Source organism: Salmo trutta, chromosome 40, assembly GCF_901001165.1.
Source record: "Salmo trutta chromosome 40, fSalTru1.1, whole genome shotgun sequence".
Classification (NCBI taxonomy): domain Eukaryota; kingdom Metazoa; phylum Chordata; class Actinopteri; order Salmoniformes; family Salmonidae; genus Salmo; species Salmo trutta.
Genome location: NC_042996.1, coordinates 15,192,124 through 15,214,935, shown reverse-complemented (window position 1 = coordinate 15,214,935; position 22,812 = coordinate 15,192,124). Strand labels below are relative to the sequence as shown.

General features: G+C 46.3%; 1 long non-coding RNA gene across 1 annotated transcript in view; it reads right to left on the bottom strand.

Annotated features, from left to right (window-relative positions):
• Window positions 1-68: 68 nt before the first annotated feature.
• The window catches only part of LOC115180297 (uncharacterized), a 33,413-nt gene continuing 10,669 nt past the window's right edge, over window positions 69-22,812 (bottom strand). The window contains exon 3 of the long non-coding RNA XR_003873049.1: window positions 69-154. This is a non-coding gene — a long non-coding RNA (uncharacterized LOC115180297). The remainder of the gene's footprint in view (window positions 155-22,812) is intronic.

The window sequence follows — 22,812 nt, the reverse complement described above, 5'->3', positions numbered from 1 at the left end:
CCTTGCTCCTCCTGCTGGCCCTTCTCTCCGTTCCCCACCTCCACCTCCTTCTCTTTCTCCTCCTTCTCATCGTTCTCCTCCAGGGACTCCCTCTCTTTGGCCGTCAGCTTGTCCACAATGCCAGGCCTCTCTACCTTCAGGTCACATATGTCATCTAGAGAGAGAGGGATTGGGGGGAAAAGAGAGATAAAGATAGATAGAGAGAGAGAGATAAAAATCGATCGAGCGAGAGAATTACTACCTCTGTAAACAGCTTAGTCTGCAAACTCCTTTCATACAGAGGTCTGTATTGACCTACAAAGTGCTAGCAGTGCTTTTTAACTCATTGACCCTGCTTCATAGGATACTTCCTGGTGTCTGAAAGCTGAGAGGCAGTTGTCTAGGCTTTGAGCCGCTTACCCTGACCCCCAGCCCCCCCTCCACCTGCTGCCCCATCCCCTGGTTTGATCCTCACCTGGTTTCCACAGAGAACCCCCCCCCCAATAGACTTCACACACACACTCACTCTTGCCCACACAGTCCACTGCCTGATTGTGCTGTCCTCAGACCAAGCAGAAGGCCGGTAAGCAACTTTTAAAGTAGTTTTACCTTTTCTACAGAGCCATCTAGTGGGAAAACAGAGGAACATTCAGAGAAACTCCAGAGGAACTCAATACTCTCTCTGGAGCTATATGTGTCTCTTTAGAATGTATCTTTAGATACTTTTGAGTCATTGCTTATGCAGCATATGAGGTGGACTCCACTTGTCCTTTTCTCGTCTTTCGTTCTCACCTATTGTCATCAGGACCCAGAGTCAGGAGGGACATCCAAAAATAAAACCTCTCTCACCTCCCCTCCCCTCCCCTCCTTACCTCCTTGCTCCCCTCTCTCTCCCTCCTCTGTTCTCTCTCCCTCACCCTCATCCTCTTCACCTTTCTCTCTCCACCTCTCCCCTCCAATTCCTCACTTCCCATCTCCAAAAATCTCTCTCTCTCTCTCTCTCTCTCTCTCTCTCTGTCCCCTTCCATCTCTCATTCTTTCTTCTATCTCTCTGCCCTATCTATCTATCTATCTATCTCTCTCTCTCTCTCTCTCTCTCTGCCCTATCTCTCTCTCTTTCTGCTCACTCTCTCCCCTCTCCCTCTATCCATCTCACGTTCCGCTCTCTCTCAGGCATGGGGAACAACATACTAAACATGTCTTCTGATGTCAGTGATGCTGAAAGGAGGTGATGCGTGTGCGTCTGCTGCAGTCTCCTAAGTGCGTCACCACTGCTCAGACGGACTCTCACACACAGAGAGATGAAACAGGATGGGTTAGAGAGAGTGTAACCTTCCATTCCTAAGACATGAGGCTCATTTACAAGCTGTGTATGCATGTGGGTGTGTGTTTTTGGCCAATTAACTGGAACACACAGAGTTCCGGTAAAGCCATTTGGCTGACAATAGCTCCAATAAAATCAATCAATATTCTAGTAAAAGCATGTGTGTGTGTGTGTGTGTGTGTGTGTACCTGAGAGTACACCAAATGTTTCCCTTTGGATTGAAAATATATAAATAATTCAGATAGCACAACAAGGCAACACCTGTTCATAAACAAACAGTCAACAACAGGTTATAATCAGATGAACACACACACACACACACACACACACACACACACACACACACACACACACACACACACACACACACACACACACACACACCACACACACACACACACACACACACTCACACACACACACACACACACACACACACACAGATGAGTCTACTGGTGAATATGAATAAGTTACAACTGAAAGGAGGAGGCTATCTGTTAGAAAATGTGCAGTCTACCTCCTACCTCCAACCATAGGCTAGTACCTCCAACACACAGACACTGACTTCTCCCTCTCCCAAACACACATACACACAGACAGACACACACACACTATTTCATAGCCGATCTCTCCATGGTACACACACCCATCCAGAGGGCTAATGTCCTGCGGCTGACAGTGGCACGTTGTCAAAGAGCTCAATGCTCTGAGTACTCTATGTACTCAGTGAGTACTGTATTCTTACATAACATGCATAGACTAGTAAGGATGCAGCCTGTGTACGTAAGTGTGTATATAAGTTATTTCCTGTTTATTTTATTTCCTGTTTTTGAAAGATAACTTGTTTTATTTTCGGTGTGAGATCTGGGTTTTTGGCGACATCATATTAGGATGGAAATGTCATTGAATTCATTCCCAAGTCCCTCTTCCAACCCAGATCTACTCAAATGAAAGACACGACACACTTATCCAACGTTAGCCTGGGAGAAAGAAACTCAGACTTCTTTTTTTTTAACACAGCATAACAATTATCATCATGGCACAATATCTGGAGGCCCTGGTTTAGTCTGGATTTAACAGTGATGCCTAAAAGCTAGCAACGCCAGTCTATTTTTAATCAAATGTAATAAGTTGTCGAAGGGAGACGAGACGGGAGTAAACAACACATCTGGGACACAGCAATGTGAGGGAAACGCATGAAATCAAAGATGGTTAAAGTAAAACTACAGCGCCTTCAGAAAGTATTTATACCCCTTGACGTGTTCCACATGTTGTTGTGTTACAGCCTGAATTCAAAATGGATTCCATAGATTGTTTTTCTCCCCCATCTACACACAAAGACGCCATAATGACAAAGTGAAAACACGTTTTTAGAAATGTGAGACATTTTTTGAAAATGAAATACAGAAATATCTAATTTACATAAGTATTCACACCCATGAGTCAATGCATGTTAGAATCACATTTAGCAGCGATTACAGCTTTGAGTCTTTCTGTGTAAGTCTGTAAGAGCTTTGCACACTTGGATTGTACAACATTTGCACATTATTCTTTTTTAAATTCTTAAAGCTCTGTCAAGTTGGCTGTTGATCATTGCTAGACAGAAATGTTCAAGTCTTGCCATAGATTTTCAAGGTGATGTAAGTCAGAACTATAACTAGGCCACTCAGCAACATTCAATGCGTCTTGGTAAGCAACTCCAGTGTATATTTGGCCTTGTGTTTTAGGTTATTTTCCTGCTGAAAGGTGAATGTCTCCAAGTTTCTGTTAGAAAGCAGGATTTTACCTGTGCTTAGCTCTATTCCGTTTATTTTTATCCTAAAAAAAACTCCCTAGTCCTTGCCAATGACAAGTATACCCATAACATGATGCTGCCACCACCAGGCTTGAAAATATGGAGAGTGGTACTCAGTGATGTGTTGGATTGGCTTAAAAACATAAGCTTTAAATTCACAACATAAAGTTAATTTCTTTACCACATTTTTTGCAGTTTTACTTTAGTGCCTTATTGCAAACAGGATGCATGTTTTGGAATATTTGTATTCTCTACAGGCGTTCTTCTATTCACTCTGTCATTTATGTTAATGTATTGATAAACCATCTAAAGTGTAATGCTTAACTTGAACATGCTAAAAAGGATAGTTAATGTCTGCTTTTTTTTATCCATCTACCAATAGGTGCCCTTCTTTGAGAGGCATTGGAAAACCTCCCTGGTCTTTGTGGTTGAATCTGTGTTTGAAATTCACTGCTCGACTGAGGGACTTTACAGATAATTGTATGCGGGGTAGAGATGAGGTAGTCATTCAAAAATCTTGTTAAACACTTTTTTACTCCTGAACGTATTTAGGCTTGTCATAACAAATGGGTTGAAGACCTAATGACTCAAGCCATTTCAGCTTTTTATTTTTATTCATTTGTAAAAATTTCTAAAAACATAATTCAACTTTGACATTATGGGGTATTGTGTGTAGTAGGCCAGTGACACAAAATCTAAGGGGGTGTGAATACTTTCTGAAGGCACTGCACCTCTAAACTACTACAGAGAAAGGCCTGACGTGGTGAAGGAAAGGCATGAAGAGATTGTCATGTGGGATCTGGTCAGGTTATGTGGTTGTTAGATGTTATGTCATATCTATGTCAGCACTATGCGGGCCTTACAACAGGCCATCGCAAATATGGTTAAGCGCCATTTTCAAGGTCATTTAAGCTGTTCCCTCCCCTCTTCCTCCCCCTCCCCCTCCTCCTTCCCTCCTTCCTTCTCTCTGTAATCAACTCTGCGCACCAACATCCTTCTGGTCTGCCACAGGACTGACTGATTGGTCAGGGCTGCTGGCAGGCAACCAATGATGCCCCTGCTACAACAGCATCACTGTCACAGGGATCATTCAATAATCACTCATCATCGCTGTCTGATCCTTCCCTCTCGCCCCTCTCTCTATCCTCTCTCTCCATCTCTTTCGCTACTCCTTCTTCCTCGCCTAACCTTCTCTCGCTCTGTTCTCCCTCTCTCTTTCCATATCATCTCTCTTTGCCTCTCTCTCTCCCGTCTCTCTCGCTCTGTCATCGCTCCCTCTTTAGCTCTCTCTCACAGAAACACAATACTCATTCTAAAGACAGGGTTTGACATCGAAATGCTCTTGACAAGATGAGCTAGACGTGTCTCTCTCTCTTCTGTCTGACTGAGAAGCCACAGTTAGAACAGAGGACGAAGTCCGGAGCCCAAATAACAACCATAACCCCAATTATCTTCCTTCTGCACAACTGTACCCGTAAATAATTACCCCCCCCCCCCCCTCCCTCCCACCACTCATAATCCCAGACCTGTCCCTTTTTGTGTCCACATGACGATGGGGCAATCACAGTGGCTGGTGGTTTGGAGGTGAGGGGATGGGGGGGGGCTGCGATGGCAGAATGAGTCATACCTCGACACTGCGTCAGAAAACAGCACCTTGGTAACCATGGCCACACACTCTTCTCTGCAAACACACACCTTTTCACATAGCACACATACAGTATGCTACACATACGCATCCTATCACACACAAAGCAGCTTATTTATGCAGTCAAAGAGACACACCCCCTTTAGAATACACATGAGGAGACTGCAGTTTTACACACTTGATCCCATCACCGCACTGTTATATCAACTATGGGTTTATGGCAACAGACAATTTTTATTGCAGGGTACGCAGGGAAACAGAACTAGAGCAATCTTACAGGTATAATAGGTAAATTAGCTACTGAAACAATAACTGGGAGTCAGAGCAGGAGTAACGTCATCTCCTAACCCGGGATAGGGACGACGGGTGACTATAAGGGACATGAATGCAAAAGAGCAGTAAAAACCACCACACCAATCAGAGTTTGAGACATACAGAGTTACCGAAGGCTAGGATTCCAGCACACACGCACATACAAACACAGCCTACAGCCTCCTTAGCATGCAGACACCTGAAGTCACTGTCCGCTGGTGTGTGAAGCTGACGATTCAGCTACAATTCACTTCTGTCTGAATAGCACCAAGACACCATCTGTCACTTAGTGCTTTGGTTCCAACCTGATTCCACTCAAAGTAAAGCAATAAAAAAAGACGTGACTTTCTCCTTCTCTGTTCTGACCACTCCAACACCCTCTCCAATATACTGTAAATTGCCCTGATACAGAGGAATTCAACCCAACATAAATATACTTAATCTAGCAGTAAATTAGCCTGCCTTGAAGCGGCACCTTTTTTACAAAGGCACGCAGGGCAGCTCTCTTAGCCTGTATAAAGAGTGATGTACTGCAGGTTAGTGTGTGTGCAATCTCTCACTCACTGGAAATAAACAGGCAGTGTTACAGCCGCCTCTAAAAGACGGATATGTATAGAAAGTTACACCACTGTGGCTGCAGCTGAAATGGCACCCTATTCCTTATAGACAGTAACAGTAGTACACTACTTTTGACCAGTGCACTATACTAAATGGCACTATAAGGGTAACATTTAGAATCAGACTATCAATAGAAAGTCAATAGGAGTGAAGGGTAACAATGGCGTGCCTGTCGATAAATATTAGTGACAGCCCAGGCTAAAATAGACTGCTGGGATATGGGTCGCTGGGTTGGGGGGGGACAAACTATGACCCCCTACAGCATGTCTATATCATGGGCGTCGTAAGGCGCAGCGGGTAAAGTGCTCATCTTCTTAATTTATTTAAAGAAAACACTTAAACAAAATAAACAAACGACGAAAACAGTTCCATAAGGCTCCCAGGCTATACAGAAAATAACCACCCACAAAACACAAGTGAAACAAACACAACTAAATATGGCCTCCAATTAGAGACAACAACAACCAGCTGCTTCTAATTGGAGGTCATTGCCAAAAAGCCAACATAGAATTAGAAATCTAGATATAAACATAGAAATAGAGAACATAGAATCTAAACCCTAAAAACACCGAAACACACAAAACAAACACCCCCTGCCACGCCCTGACCAAACTACAATGACAAATAACCCCTTTTACTGGTCAGGACGTGACAGTACCCCCCCCCCCCAAAAGGTGCAGACCCCGAATGCACCTCAAAAACAAAAACCCCACAAAAACAACCCCAAACTTAAAGGGAAGGAAGGGAGGGTGGCCACCATCAACGACGGTCCCTGTGCTACACCCCCCCTTCCCAATCCTCCCATTCAGAAGACTCTGGGCTGCGCGGCATTGCTGGAGACTCCGGGCTGAGGAGCGTCGCTGGAGGCTCAGGGCTGAGGAGCGTCGCTGGAGGCTCAGGGCTGAGGAGCGTCTCTGTAGATTCCGGACTGGGGACCTTCGCTGCAGGCTCCGTGCCATGGGTCATCATTACTGCTTTGAACTTCCGGTTTGGAGCGAGCAGTCGCACTACGCTTCACTCCACAGGTAATATTACACTTCACTACATTACAACGGTTTGATTTGTTTGATCCGAGCAATTCTTTTCTTTTCTTAGCTAGCTACATAGCCGTCTTTGTATCAAAGATAATCGTGTAGCTTAGAGTAATTATCGAAGTTAGCTATCTTCGTCCTCCTAACGTAGTCATCACTGCTAGCTAGCTAGTCAACACTGCTAACTAGCCAACCAGCCAACTTCCACCGACTAGCTGCACTATCTATTACATTACAACGGAACGACTTGACTAGTGTAGTGTTAGTGAGCCAGCTACTTAGTTGTCTTTGCATCTAAGATAATTGTGTAGTTTAGAGTAATTATTAGTAAGTAGCCAGCCGCGACGCCAGACGTAGTCAACACACCTAGTCATCATTAATCCACTGCTAGCTAGCTAGCCAACAGCTAGCCAACCGTTACCGACTAGCAGCGCTGTAGATACCAATACTTTACAACGGAACGATTTGACTAGTGCAGTGTTGGCTAGCTAGCTACATAGTTGTCTTTGTCATAGCTTGATAATTGTGTAGTTTAGTAATTACCGAGGTTAGCTAGCCAGCTATTGCCGTCCCCCGCGACGCCATTTTTCCAAACCCAGCCAACTAGTAACACTGTAGAAACTAAAATACATTACAAAGGAACGTCTTGATTAGTGTTATGTTAGCTAGCTACAAAGTTGCTTTTGTATCATGACAAGGTGTAGTACTGAAACTATCGAGGTCACCTAGCCAGCTACACCTAGCCAGCTACACGGTCAAACAAAGTCAACAACGCAGCCACTGCTAGCTAGCCTACTCCACCAGCCGGCAGTACTGTATCATTTTCGTCATTTTAGTCAATAGATCTTTTGCAACGTAAGCTTAACTTTCTGAACATTTGAGACGTGTAGTCCACTTGTCATTCCAATCTCCTTTGCATTAGCGTAGCCTCTTCTGTAGCTTGTCAACTATGTGTCTGTCTATCCCTGTTCTCTCCCCTTTGCACAGGCCATACAAACGCTTCACACCGCGTGGCCGCTGCCACTCTAACCTGGTGGTCCCAGCGCGCACGACCCACGTGGAGTTCCAGGTCTCCGGCAGCCTCTGGAACTGCCGGTCTGCGGCCAACAAGGCTGAGTTCATCTCAGCCTATGCTACCCTCCAGTCCCTAGACTTCCTGGCGCTGACGGAAACATGGATCACCACAGATAACACTGCTACTCCTACTGCTCTCTCCTCGTCTGGCCACGTGTTCTCGCATACCCCTAGAGCATCGAGCCAGCGGGGTGGTGGCACTGGAATCCTCATCTCTCCCAAGTGGACATTCTCTCTTTCTCCCCTGACCCATCTGTCTATCTCCTCATTTGAATTCCATGCTGTCACAGTTACCAGCCCTTTCAAGCTTAACATCCTCATCATTTATCGCCCTCCAGGTTCCCTTGGAGAGTTCATCAATGAGCTTGACGCCTTGATAAGTTCCTTCCCTGAGGATGGCTCACCTCTCACAGTTCTGGGTGACTTTAACCTCCCCACGTCTACCTTCGACTCATTCCTCTCTGCCTCCTTCTTTCCACTCCTCTCCTCTTTTGACCTCACCCTCTCACCTTCCCCCCCTACTCACAAGGCAGGCAATACGCTTGACCTCATCTTTACTAGATGCTGTTCTTCCACTAATCTCATTGCAACTCCTCTCCAAGTCTCCGACCACTACCTTGTATCCTTTTCCCTCTCGCTCTCATCAAAAACTTCTCACTCTGCCCCTACTCGGATGGTATTGCGCCGTCCCAACCTTCGCTCTCTCTCTCCTGCTACTCTCTCCTCTTCCATCCTATCATCTCTTCCCTCTGCTCAAACCTTCTCCAACCTATCTCCTGATTTTGCCTCCTCAACCCTCCTCTCCTCCCTCTCTGCATCCTTTGATTTTCTCTGTCCCCTATCCTCCAGGCCGGCTCGGTCCTCCCCTCCTGCTCCGTGGCTCGACGACTCACTGCGAGCTCACAGAACAGGGCTCCGGGCAGCCGAGCGGAAATGGAGGAAAACTCGCCTCCCTGCGGACCTCGCATCCTTTCACTCCCTCCTCTCTACATTTTCCTCTTCTGTCTCTGCTGCTAAAGCCACTTTCTACCACTCTAAATTCCAAGCATCTGCCTCTAACCCTAGGAAGCTTTTTGCTACCTTCTCCTCCCTCCTGAATCCTCCTCCCCCTCCCCCCCCCCCCCTCCTCCCTCACTGCGGATGACTTCGTCAACCATTTTGAAAAGAAGGTTGACGACATCCGATCCTCGTTTGCTAAGTCAAGCGACACCGCTGGTCCTGCTCACACTGCCCTACCCTGTGCTTTGACCTCTTTCTCCCCTCTCTCTCCAGATGAAATCTCGCGTCTTGTGACGGCCGGCCGCCCAACAACCTGCCCACTTGACCCTATCCCCTCCTCTCTTCTCCAGACCATTTCCGGAGACCTTCTCCCCTACCTCACCTCGCTCATCAACTCATCCTTGACCGCTGGCTACGTCCCTTCCGTCTTCAAGAGAGCGAGAGTTGCACCCCTTCTGAAAAAACCTACACTCGATCCCTCCGATGTCAACAACTACAGACCAGTATCCCTTCTTTCTTTTCTCTCCAAAACTCTTGAACGTGCCGTCCTTGGCCAGCTCTCCTGCTATCTCTCTCAGAACGACCTTCTTGATCCTAATCAGTCAGGTTTCAAGACTGGGCATTCAACTGAGACTGCTCTTCTCTGTGTCACGGAGGCTCTCCGCACTGCTAAAGCTAACTCTCTCTCCTCTGCTCTCATCCTTCTAGACCTATCTGCTGCCTTTGATACTGTGAACCATCAGATCCTCCTCTCCACCCTCTCCGAGCTGGGCATCTCCGGCGCGGCCCACGCTTGGATTGCGTCCTACCTGACTGGTCGCTCCTACCAGGTGGCGTGGCGAGAAGCTGTCTCCGCACCACGTGCTCTCACCACTGGTGTCCCCCAGGGCTCTGTTCTAGGCCCTCTCCTATTCTCGCTATACACCAAGTCACTTGGCTCTGTCATATCCTCACACGGTCTCTCCTATCATTGCTATGCAGACGACACACAATTAATCTTCTCCTTTCCCCCTTCTGACAACCAGGTGGCGAATCGCATCTCTGCATGTCTGGCAGACATATCAGTGTGGATGACGGATCACCACCTCAAGCTGAACCTCGGCAAGACGGAGCTGCTCTTCCTCCCGCGGAAGGACTGCCCGTTCCATGATCTCGCCATCACGGTTGACAACTCCCTTGTGTCCTCCTCCCAGAGTGCTAAGAACCTTGGCGTGATCCTGGACAACACCCTGTCGTTCTCCACTAACATCAAGGCGGTGACCCGATCCTGTAGGTTCATGCTCTACAACATTCGCAGAGTACGACCCTGCCTCACACAGGAAGCGGCGCAGGTCCTAATCCAGGCACTTGTCATCTCCCGTCTGGATTACTGCAACTCGCTGTTGGCTGGGCTCCCTGCCTGTGCCATCAAACCCCTACAACTCATCCAGAACGCCGCAGCCCGTCTGGTGTTCAACCTTCCCAAGTTCTCTCACGTCACCCCGCTCCTCCGCTCTCTCCACTGGCTTCCAGTTGAAGCTCGCATCCGCTACAAGACCATGGTGCTTGCCTACGGAGCTGTGAGGGGAACGGCACCTCCGTACCTTCAGGCTCTGATCAGGCCCTACACCCAAACAAGGGCACTGCGTTCATCCACCTCTGGCCTGCTCGCCTCCCTACCTCTGAGGAAGCACAGTTCCCGCTCAGCCCAGTCAAAACTGTTCGCCGCTCTGGCACCCCAATGGTGGAACAATCTCCCTCACGATGCCAGGACAGCGGAGTCAATCACCACCTTCCGGAGACACCTGAAACCCCACCTCTTTAAGGAATACCTGGGATAGGATAAAGTAATCCTTCTAACCCCCCCCCTTTAAAGGATTTAGATGCACTATTGTAAAGTGTTTGTTCTACTGGATATTATAGGTGAATGCACCAATTTGTAAGTCGCTCTGGATAAGAGCGTCTGCTAAATGACTTAAATGTAAATGTAAAATTACTGGTTCCGCGTCATGGATAATCACTGGAGGCTTTGTGCCATGGATCATCACTGGAGGCTCCGGGCCATGGGTTATCACTGGAGGCTTCATGCCATGGATCATCCCTACAAGCTTCGGGCCATGGATCATCACTGGAGGCTTCGTGCCTTGGATCATCCCTACGGGCTCCGGGCCATGGATCATCACTGGAGGCTTCGTGCCATGGATTAACACTACAGGCTCCGGGCCATGGATCATCACTGGAGGCTTCATGCCATGGATTATCGCTGCAGACGTCGGACCATTGACCATCATTAGAGGCTTCCTTCGGGGCGCTGGAACTGGTCTCACCGGACTGGGGAGACGTACTTCGGACCGCGTGCTCACAGCAGGCACCGGCCTTACCGGGCTATGGTGGCGGACTGGAGGTAGAGTGCGCGGAGCAGGCACAGGGTACACTGGGTCTTGGAGGCGCACTGGAGGTCTGGAGCGCACGGCCTGCACAACCCGTCCTGGCTGGATGGTCACTGTAGCCCGGCACGGGCGGAGCGCTGGCACAGGGCGAACTGGGCTGTGCTGGGGAATGAGGGCTGCCATGCGTAGAGCAGGCACAAGGTGAACTGGGCTGAGGAGACGCACTGGAGACCAGATCCGTTGTGCCGGCACACTTCTTCCTGGCTGTCGGCCAACTCTCGCCCGGCAACGCTGCGGAGCCCTTATTGGCCGCACCGGACTCTGCGTGCGTATGGGCGACACCGTGCGCATTTCTGCGTAACAAGGTGCTTGCTTGATCCGTCGCTCCCCATAATAAGCACGGGGAGTTGGCTCAGGTCTCCACTCTGACTCTGCTAAACTCCCCGTGTGCCCCCCCCCAAAAAAACTTTTTTTGGGGGGTGCCTCTCGGCCTCATGTAGCTCCATTAATTTTCTCTCCCAGAAACGTTGTTCTGCCTACCACGTCCATACTTCCCCTCGCTGCTCCAATCCCCGCTGCTTGGTCCTTGTTTGGTGGGTGGTTCTGTCATGGGCGTCGTAAGGATTGGACCAAGGCGCAGCGGGTAAAGTGCTCATCTTCTTAATTTATTTAAAGAAAACACTTAAACAAAATAAACAAATGACAAAAACAGTTCCATAAGGCTACCAGGCTATACAGAAAATAACCACCCACAAAACACAAGTGAAACAAACACAACTAAATATGGCCTCCAATTAGAGAAAACGACAACCAGCTGCCTCTAATTGGAGATCATTGCCATAAACCCAACAATGAAATAGAAAACTAGATATAACATAGAAATAGAGAACATAGAACCTAAACCCAAAAACACCGAAACACACAAAACAAACACCCCCTGCCACGCCATGGCAGGGGGTGGCAGTCTAGACAGTCTTCTGATGGATTAAGGTAAGGTGAATTAAAGATAGATACGTTTTCAGTCCTTTTTCCTAATCTATACATCTGTAAGTCTCTCTTGCTTGCTATTTTTGCATTTCTGTCTCTTTCGCCTTCTCTAATAATCTGTTCATCTCTCTTTCTTCAGCATCTTTCTCTTTCTGCCTCTCCCTGACAAAGGCAGTAATGACCAGACACATTACCTCTCCACAGACCTGATCACTCCTGACAAGTACCGTCAACACACTGTCTACACAGTACACACATCCCCTCAGGAGCACTCACGCAAACAAACACACACACCACACACACACACAAACACACACACACACACGAACATACACACACCTAGAGAGAAAGAGAAACAGATAACACTGCTCTGTGGCACAGCTGACACAGTGAAATGAAAAGGAATCTCCATACACTCATGACCAACGCATCATTTTCAATTTATTAGGCCGAGCTTTCAGTCTTCAGACCTTCATCCAAGCATACAAAAACACACAATGACAGAGGCCGAATATAGGAAACGTGCGCCAATGCAATCAGACATGTTGCACAACAGCAATAAAAGCGCCAGGAGGCACATCAGTAATCAATTATCTCAGAAAAGTGTGACTTGATCGAGACAGTATATATTATATCATCCCAGTATTTCTTTTTCTCTCATTATTTGAACATGAGGGTCATGCTTTAATATGTTTCCCCCTAACCCCTGGCTTTATGTGGTTCCTGTAACTTCCTGTAACGGTTCTTTAAGCCAATTACCGCTTACATGTTCCCATAGGCCCAACTCTTTAGCTTTTTTATTTAGTTTGAGGCCTTTCTTGGTCTTCACACCTGTTTCTAGGCTTTTGAAATGTTTATGCATTATGTAAACATGTAGTAAAACATTTAAAAATTATGTCAAAACTATACTGAATCCCAAAACTACATATACTATCTCAATCAAGTCACACTTTTCTGAGATAATTGAGATAATTGACTACTGATTGCCTTGTACGTGTAACAGTATAGCTTCCGTCCCTCTCCTCGTCCCTACCTGGGCTCGAACCAGGGACCCTCTGCACACATCAACAACAGCCACCCACGAAGCATCATTACCCATCGCTCCACAAAAGCCACGGCCCTTGCAGAGCAAGGGGAACAACTACTTCAAGGTCTCAGAGCGAGTGACGTCACCGATTGAAACGCTATTAGCGTGCACCACCGCTAACTACCTAGCCATTCCACATCGGTTACACTCACCCCCCTTTCAACCTCCTCCTTTTCCGCAGCAACCAGTGATCCGGGTCACGGCACCAATGTAACAGTATAGCTTCCGTCCCTCTCCTCGGCCCTACCTGGGCTCGAACCAGGGACCCTCTGCACACATCGACGACAGACACCCTCGAAGCATCGTTACCTATCGCTCCACAAAAGCTGCGGCCCTTGCAGAGCAAGGGGAACAACTACTTCAAGGTCTCAGAGCGAGTGACGTCACCGATTGAAAAACTATTAGCGTGCACCACCGCTAACTAGCTAGCCATTCCACATCGGTTACATACGCAGGTGTTGCGCATCATGTCTGATTGCATTGATGCACGTTGCCTATATGTGGCCTCTGTCATTTTTGGATGCACTGATTCCTTTTATTTTCAGTGTTACTCTTTATCTCCTGCACCTCAGCAGCGGTCAGGTGTGCCACAGAGCCACTCAATATTCTACAGCTGAGCCAGTGAAAAGAGAGAAAGGTTGAAAAGAATGAGTGACAGAGAATCAGAAAAAGTCCAGTCACCTCTGTAACCTGTCTTTCGCTGCGGGCCAACACCTGCACTGATTACTATTTTGTTTTGCTGCTTCCCAGACCAAGGACAGGGTGCTAGTTTTCCTTTATCACACATTTTATTTTGTAGTTTTTTATTTCACCTTTATTTAACCAGGTAGGCCAGTTAAGAACAAGTTCTCATTTACAACTGCGACCTGGCCAAGATAAAGCAAAGCAGTGCGACACAAACAACAACACAGAGTTACACATAAACAAATGTACAGTCAATAACACAATAGAATAATCTATGTACAGTGTGTGCAAATGAAAAAGATCAGGGAGGCAAGGCAATAAATAGGCTATAGAGGTAAGAAATAATTACAATTTAGCATGAACACTGGAGTGATAGATGTACAGAAGATGATGTGCAAGTAGAGATATTGGGGTGCAAAAGAGCAAAAAGATAAATAACAATATAGTTGGGTATGCTATTTAAAAATTGTCTGTGTACAGGTACAGTGATTGGTAAGCTGCTCTGACAGCTAATGCTTAAAGTTAGAGAGGGAGATATAAGTCTCCAGCTTCAGTGGTTTTTGCAATTCGTTCCAGTCATTGGCAGCAGAGAACTGGAAGGAAAGGCGGCCAAAGGTGGTGTTGGCTTTGGGGATGACCAGTGAAATATACCTGCTTGACCGCGTGCTATGGGTGGGTGTTGCTATGGTGACCAGTGAGCTGAGATAAGGCGAGCTTTACCTAGCAAAGACTCATAGATGAACTGGATCCAGTGGGTTTGGCGACGAATATGTAGCGAGGGCCAGCCAACGAGAGCATAAAGGTTGCAGTGGTGGGTAGTAGATGGGGCTTTGGTGACAAAACGGATGGCACTGTGATAGACTATATCCAGTTTGCTGAGTAGAGTTTTGGAGGCTATTTTGTAAATGACATCGCCAAAGTCAAGGATTGGTAGGATAGTCAGTTTTACTAGGGTATGTTTGGCAGCATGAGTGAAGGAGGCTTTGTTGCGAAATAGGAAGACGATTCTAGATTTAATTTTGGATTGGAGATGATTAATGTGAGTCTGGAAGGAGAGTTTACAGTCTAACCAGACACCTAGGTATTTTTAGTTGTCCACATATTCGAAGTCAGAACCGTCCAGATTAGTGATGCTAGTCGGATGGGTGGGTGCGGGCAGCAATTGTTTGAAGAGCATGCATTTAGTTTTACTAGCATTTAAAAGTAGTTGGAGGCCACGGAAGGAGTGTTGTATGGCATTGAAGCTCGTTTGGAGGTTTGTTAACATAGTGTCCAAAGAAGGGCCAGATGTATACAGAATGGGATCATCTGCGTAGAGGTAGATCAGAGTATCACCAGCAGCAAGAGTAACATCATTGATATATACAGAGAAAAGAGTCAGCCCGAGAAATGAACCCTGTGGCACACCCATAGAGACTACCAGAGGTCCGGTCAACAGGCCCTCCGATTTGACACACTGAACTCCATCTGAGAAGTAGTTAGTGAACCAGGCGAGGCAGTCATTTGAGAATCCAAGGCTATTGAGTCTGCCAATAAGAATGCGGTGATTGACAAAGTCGAAAGCCTTAGCCAGGTCGATGAAGACGGCTGCACAGTACTGTCTTTTATCAATGTCGGTAATGATATCGTTTAGTACCTTGAGCGTGGCTGAGGTGCACCCATGACCAGCTTGGAAACCAGATTGCATAGTGGAGAAGGTACGGTGGTATTCGAAATGGTCGGAGATCTGTTTGTTAACTTGGCTTTCAAAGATTTTAGAAAGGCAGGGCAGGATGGATATAGGTCTATAACAGTTTGGGTCTACAGTGTCTCCCCCTTTGAAGAGGGGAATGACCGCGGCAGCTTTCCAATCTTTGGGGATCTCAGACAATACGAAAAAGAGGTTGAACAGGCTAGTAATAGGGGTAGCAACAATTTAGGCGGACAATTTTAGAAAGAGAGGGTCCAGATTGTCTAGCCCAGCTGATTTGTAGAGATCCAGATTTTGCAGCTTTTTCAGAACATCAGCTGTCTGGATTTTGGTGAAGTAGAATCGGGGGACGGGGGGGGCTTGGGCAAGTTGCTGCAGGGGGTGCAGAGCTGTTGGCCGGGGTAGGGGTAGCCAGGTGGAAAGCATTGTCAGCCGTAGAAAAATGCTTGTTGAAATTATCGATTATCTTAGATTTATCTGTGGTGACAGTGTTTCCTAGCCTCAGTGCAGTGGGCAGCTGGGAGGAGGTGCTCTTAGTCTCCATGGACTTGACAGTGTCCAAATACTTTTGGGAATTTGTGCTACAGGATGCAAATTTCTCTTTGAAAAAGCTAGCCTTAGCTTTCCTAACTGACTATATATATTGGTTTCTGACTTCCCTGAAAGTTGCATATCGCGGGGGCTATTCGATGCTAATGCAGAATGCCACAGGATGTTTTTGTGCTGGTCAAGGGCAGTCAAGTCGGAGGTGAATCAAGGGCTATATCTGTTCTTAGTTCTACATTTTTTGAACGCGGCATGCTTATTTAAGATGGTGAGGGAAGCAGTTTTAAAGAGCAACCAGGCATCCTCTACTGAAGGATGAGGTCAATATCCTTCCAGGATACCTGGGCCAGGTCGATTAGAAAGGCCTGCTCGCTGAAGTGTTTTAGGGAGCGTTTGACTCTGATGAGGAATGGTCGTTTGACCGCGGACCCATTACAGACACAGGCAATGAGGCAGGGATCGCTGAGATCCTGGTTGAAGACAGCAGAGGTGTATTTAGAGGGCAAGTTGGCCAGGATGATATCTAAGAGGGTGACCATTGTTACGGATTTGGGGTTGTACCTGGTTGGTTCCTTGATCATTTGTGTGACATTGAGGGCATCTTGCTTAGATTGTAGGACGGCCGGGGTGTTAAGCATATCCCAGTTTAGGTCACCTAACAGTTTGAACTCTGAAGATAGATGGGGGGCAATCAATTCACATATGGTGTCCAGGGCACAGCTGGGGGCTGAGGGGGGTCTATAACAAGCGACAATGGTGAGAGATTTGTTGCTGGAAAGGTGGATTTTTAAAAATAGAAGCTCGATTTGTTTGGGCACAGACCTGGATAGTATGACAAGAACTCTGCAGGCTATCTCTGCAGTAGATTGCAACTCCGCCCCCTTTGGCAGTTCTATCTTGTTGGAAAATGTTGTAGTTGGGGATGGAAATTTCAGGATTTTTGGTGGCCTTCCTAAGCCAGGATTCATACATGACTAGGACATCAGGGTTGGCGGAGTTTGCTAAAGCAGTGACTAAAACAAACTTAGGGAAGAGGCTTCTGATGTTAACATGCATGAAACCAAGGCTTTTACGGTTACAGAAGTCAATAAATAAGAGCGGCTGGGGAATGGAAGTGGTGCTGGGGGCTGCAGGGCCTGGGTTAACCTCTACATCCCCAGAGGAACAGAGGAGGAGAAGAATAAGGGTACGGCTAAAGGCTATAAGAACTGGTCGTCTAGTGAGTTCGGAACAGAGAGCAAAAGGAGCAGATTTCTGTGCTTGGAAGAATAGATTCAAGGCATAATGTACAGACAAGGGTATGGTAGGAATGTGAGTACAGTGGAGGTAAACCTAGGCATTGAGTGACGATGAGAGAGGTTTTGTCTCTAGAGGCACCAGTTAAGTCAGGTGAGGTCACCGCATGTGTGGGGGTGGGACAAAGGGGCTGGGGGCTCTACAGTGAAATAAGACAATAATCACTAACCAAAACAGCAATAGACAAGGCATATTAGGGAGAGGCATGTGTAGCCGAGTGATCATAGGGTCCAATGAGTAGCAATAGGTGAGTCAGGGAGCCGATTCAAGTAGTCACTACTACGCTAGACGAGCTGGAGACACGGCGATTCAGACAGCTAGCGGGCTGGGACTAGCAGATGGGCCTTTGGCATCGTTGCAACGGAAGGGCCTGTTGAAACCACCTCGGACTATTACATCGGCAGACCAGTTGTGATGGATTGGCGAGGCTCCGTGTCAGCAGTAAAGGGTAATAATTAGCTGGTGGACCTCTTCGGCTTGCCGGGAGTGGGGCTAGCTCGAGGCTAGCACAAGGCTAACTGGTGCTTGCTTTGGAACAGAAACGTTAGCCAGGAGTAGCCACTCGGATTGCAGCTAGCTAGCTGCGATGATCCGGTGTAAAGGTTCAGAGCTTGCGGTAGGAATCTGGAGATATGGTAGAGAAAAAGCAGTCTGATATGCTCTGGGTTGATATTGCGCTGTGCAGACTGGCAGGTATTTACCAAGCTGAGGCTGGCTGGTGTCCTAGTTGACAGTGAAAGACCGCTAGCAGTGGCTAACTGACTACTAGCTAGTTAGCTGGCTAGCTACTGATGGGGGTTCTGGTTCTAAAGTATATAAATAGCAGATCCGTACCACATTGGGTGAGGCGGGTTGCAGGAGAGTATATTCAGTCCGTAGATGGAAAGAGAGATGAACATATATACGAAATTTTAAAAAACGAGGAAAATATATTTACACGGGACAAGACAAAACACACGTCCGACTGTTACGCCATCTTGGAGCACACACACACACACACACACACACACACACACACACACACACACACACACACACACACACACACACACACACACACACACACACACACACACACACACACACACACACACACACACACACACCAGCCTTGATGAGAAAAGGCAGTAGATTGCAGGCCAGAGGAGAGCAGTGCTGGAATATCAATAGGCCTGCATCAGTTCTGTGAAGACATTTAACATCTCTCTCTCCTTCACTTCCTCCATGCCTCATCTCCTCTGGTTCTCTACCTCTCAGCATCTTCCCTTTCTTTCTCTCTGGCCAGATCAGACGTCATCACTGTGGCAGTGGTATTTTTAATTAATGTTTGATAGAGCTCTAATGAGTATTTCATATGAGATGTAGAGAGAAGATGAAGCCAGCGAGGTGATGAGAGAGAATGAACGCAAGATGAGAAGAAAAGAGCGAAACAGTTGAAGAAGGGAGAGAAAGACTGATGACAATTTTAGAGGAAAAAAGGATGAAGCAGAGGAGAGAAGATAGGAGAGAGATGATAGGAGAGAGAAGATAGACGAGAGAGAAGATAGGCAAGAGAAGATAGACGAGAGAGAAGATAGGCAAGAGAAGATAGGCAAGAGAAGATAGGCAAGAGAAGATAGACGAGAGAGAAGAGAGGCAAGAGAAGATAGGTAAGAGAAGATAGGCAAGAGAAGATCGGCGTAAAATGGAATGAACAGAGTCAAAGAGTAGGAAAACTCGAGAGGACATAAATCAAAGCCTAAACCAGACTAGACTAATCACCAGTATTAATGTTTACCCGTTTATAAACCCAATTCAATATGTTTTCCTTCTGTATGAGGGAAGAGAGATCAATATGAGGAAAATATCTCCTATCAGAGCACCCCTGTCTCTGTGATTTAGTAGATTATGAACACACACACACACAATCTCTCACACACACAAACAAACACACACAGAGCGAGGGCTTATAAAATCCATATGACTAACCTGACTACACACAGGCCCAGAGCAGAAGGGGATATGATATACTGTAGGATGATGAAAATGGAGGACGAAGGGCATTGGGACATAATGTTATCGATTTGACTCTCTCTCCCTCTCTATCATTCATATCGTAATCCTCTACTAACACACTAAGGTAACACCCCCCTCACACTCACATACACAAAGATGACATCCCACACACTCAAGTCCAACACACACTGTCAATGTCTAGTAGCACCGCATAGACACAATGCAGTCTTATTGGGAACAGTCTCATGGTCCCATTTGGAGAAAACACACACACACACACACCTTAAACTACAGTTATGTGCAGAATCCTCACTTAACTCGCATCCCCCCATTCCAATGAGCCCATCCATCTTTTGTATTGACGTCGCTCCCTCAAGGACAAAAAATCCCATTCAGAAGAGAAACCATGACAGGAATCTAGCCACGTTATAAATTCACATTCTCACCGAGACAAATATGTAGGTTATGTCAGCCGAGATCTTTCATAAGGATTGACACACACACACACACCTGTTAGAATATATATATGTTTTTATATATGACCATACATGGGCAGTCCACACCCACAAGCCCTTTTGATGGCTGCAGTCTGGTTAGTATAGAGCAGGGGTACTCAAATACTAATCGAGAAGGTCCGGACGGATATTGTAATTTATCGGCGTAGTAACAAACCCCCACCAAGCGATTCAATGCGACCCCAAACTGTTCACACCCCTCTTGTTGGTAGAGAAAATGCTGCAGTTTTAAAGCATATTTCCTGCAATTCTACACATTTTGCCATCTTATGTGTGTTTATACAATGATATGCTACATGACCAAAAATATGTGGACACCTGCTCGTCGAACATCCCATTCCAAAATCGCGGCCATTAATATGGAGTTGGTCCCCCCTTTGCTGCTGGGAAGGCTTTCCACTAGATGTTGGAACATTGCTGCGGGGACTTGATTCCATTCAGCCACAAGAGCATTAGTGAGGTTGGACACTGATGTTGGGCAATTAGGCTTGGCCCGCAGTCGGCGTTCCAATTCATCTCAAAAGTGTTTGATGGAGTTGAGGTCAAGGCTCTGTGCAGGCCAGTCAAGTTCTTGCACACCAATCTCAACAAACCATTTCTGTACGGACCTCGTTTTGTGCACAAAGGCATTGCCATGCTGAAACAGGAAAGGGCCTTCCCCAAACTGTTGCCACAAAGTTGGAAGCACAGAATCATCTAGAATGTCATTGTATGCTGTAGCGTTAAGATTTCCCTTCACTGGAACTAAGAGGCTTAGCCCGAATCATGAAAAACAGCCCCTGACCATTATCCCTCCTCCACCAAACTTTACAGTTGGCACTATGCATTGGGGCAGGTTGTATTCTTTGTGATCTTAGGTTTGTGTGCGGGGGCTCAGCCATGGAAACCCATTTCATGAAGCTCCCGACGAACAGTTCTTGTGCTGACATTGCTTCCAGAGGCAGTTTGAAACTCGGTAGTGAGTGTTGCAACTAAGGACAGACAATTTCTACGCGCTTCAGCACTCGTTGGTCCTGTCCTATGAGCTTGTGTGGCCTGCCACTTCTCGGCTGAGCCGTTGTTCCTCCTAGCCATTTCCACTTTACAATAACAGCACTTACAGTTGACCAGGACAGCGTAGAAATTTCACGAACTGACTTGTTGGCATCCCATGACAGTGCCATGTTGAATGTCACTAAGCTCTTCAGTAAGGCCAATCAGCTGTCAATGTTTGTCTATGGAGATTGCATGGCTGTGTGCTCAATTTTATACACCTGTTAGCAACGGGGTGTCCACATACTTTTGTATATATATATATATATATATATATATATTACATTTACATTTGACATTTTAGTCATTTAGCAGATGCTCTTATCCAGAGCGACTTACAGTAGTGAATGCATACATTTCATTTCACACATTTAAAAAAAAAAATATTTGTACTGGCCCCCCGTGGGAATCGAACCCACAACCCTGGCGTTGCACACACCATGCTGGCGTTGCAAACACCAAAATCAATGGGGGCCTCCTGTTGGTTGAGGCCCCCATGGGCACATAATCTGGCCATGGTAACTACAACAGTTAGATAGCTGGTTAGTTAGCCTTACATACCTACCTAGCTAACATGGGCTGGTAGTTGATCAACTGGAAATTCCTGACAGGTTATAAATAGCTCTCTAAGGTATGTCACTGAATGACATAACGAGAGGAAATCTGCCCATGCACTACCAAATTTCAAAATTGCACCTTGTGAATTCTACTAATTACAACTCTCAACAGCATTAAATTGAAAGCACAACTGAGATCAGGACCTGAGGTCCGTATTGATCCCTTTCTGGGTCCGGGTCTAGACCACGGTCTGCCTATTGAGCATGGCTGGTATAGAGAAACAAAAACAAATAAATTATTAACAACTTTTATATCTGCTGAATGCTAAAACTCTACAAGTAAAAAAAAAAAGAAGCTCTTAATTGTCCTGCTGTGACCTACTACCATTGAACAGGACTCCCTAAAAACACGCATCTTCAATACCGCTATAACCGGACGTGACTTTTCGTAGCAGGTTAGGAGAGCATTTTCGCTAACCCTTACCCTTTCCCTAACCTTAACTTAACTGTCCTAACCTGTTACGTAATTCTCCTAACCTGCTGCGAAAGTTCTAATCTGCAATGAAAAAGTCACTTCCAGTGGTAGCTGTACTGAAATGGCGTGTTTTTTAGGGAATCTTACCATCGAACCACCAAGTTTATTTCACATTTTGTTTTCAGCAACAACTATAACATTGTCACAAACAAATGTAACTTATTGTCAATGTTCTCCGCAAAAGTAGGACCACATCTAATGTCCACCCTTTCTATCATTAGCTAGGTTTCCGTCCAATTGGCGACAAATTTTCATGCAAATAATATTATTTTTGCATAAAAACAATATGCGCATTTTCCCACCAGAGATGTGTTTTCATCAAATTGACTTGTTGCAGATAAAAGGCTGTGCGTGATGACTTAGTGCACAAACAAAAAAACTTTTACAATTAAATTCCCATGTACTGAATAAAAACTACAAGTTAAATAGGTTTCCATTGCATTTTCCACTCTACTGATGGCTTTGTCAAACAAAATGTTGCGTTATATAGTGAATGTGCCCACTCTGGTATTGGTACGTGAGCTCTAGCCAAAGGTTGGATGGAAACCCACTGGTCATTGCGTGGAAAAAAATACTCTGTGTTTCACTAGTGCTGTGTTCATGTCATTACACTGGTGGGTGGATAAAATGAAACCTAGACAGGCGTGTAGCTAATGAGTAGCTTGCCAGGGATATGCAGATGACCTTGATGGGATTTACAACCTCACAAGGAGGAAGGAAAAGAGCTATTGCAGCTTGGACA